The following is a 945-nucleotide window of genomic DNA, read 5'->3' on the forward strand; positions in this document are numbered from 1 at the left end:
TATATCAATATCACTATTCACTTTTTTTCTCCTCATCGTCACCATCACCACCATCGTCACAATCATCATCATCGTCATCATCACCACCATCGTCATCATCATCCTCATCATCATCAGAAGAAAAAGAGTCAACGTCTTTATATTTTTGTGGTTTGTAGCAAGGCATAAATAACATTCTTTGACGTTTAACTCAGGAAATGTTTAAACCGCCATTATCATTATCATCATTATCATTGTTATTGTCGTCGTCGTCATCATCATCATCATAACCGTCACAAGTAACATCATCATCATCATCGTCTTCATCATCCTTATTATCATTATTGATTGTAGCCATATTTATCACGATCATATTCGTGATCATGTTCATTCATCGTCATACTCATCAGCCTCATCATCTTCTTCTTTTCTATCACTATCATCATCAACATCATCACTGTTATCATCATCATCAGCGCCACCACTATCATCATCATCATCGTCGTCGTCATCATCGTCATCATCGCCATCATCACCATCATCATCATGGTGTCTGGCTTAGAAGCCCCTATGTTAGTTCTCTAAATGAGACTAATTATTTGGTCCTTCCTTGCAGACCATCCATGCTTGGAAGGAATGATGATGATGATGACGATGAGGACGACGATGGTAGTGATGATGATGGTGACGATGACGATGATGATGATGACAATGGTAGTAATGATGACGATGACGAGGATGATGACGATGATGATAATTCTAATGATGATACTAATTACTATTGATGCTGATGTATGGTGAACGTCAAGTTGACTAGCGGTGATAGTGATGATGATATCAAAGCCACTTTCATCCCTGGACTATTCATACGAATGATAACAAAATGAGTAAAAATCCCCATTCGTTAACTGCGCTATCACGGCTGTGTGTTTGCGTGTGTATGTGCGTGTGTGTGCGTGTGTGTAC

This window comes from Helobdella robusta (genome assembly GCF_000326865.2).
Source record: "Helobdella robusta unplaced genomic scaffold HELROscaffold_34, whole genome shotgun sequence".
Classification (NCBI taxonomy): Eukaryota; Metazoa; Annelida; class Clitellata; order Rhynchobdellida; family Glossiphoniidae; genus Helobdella; species Helobdella robusta.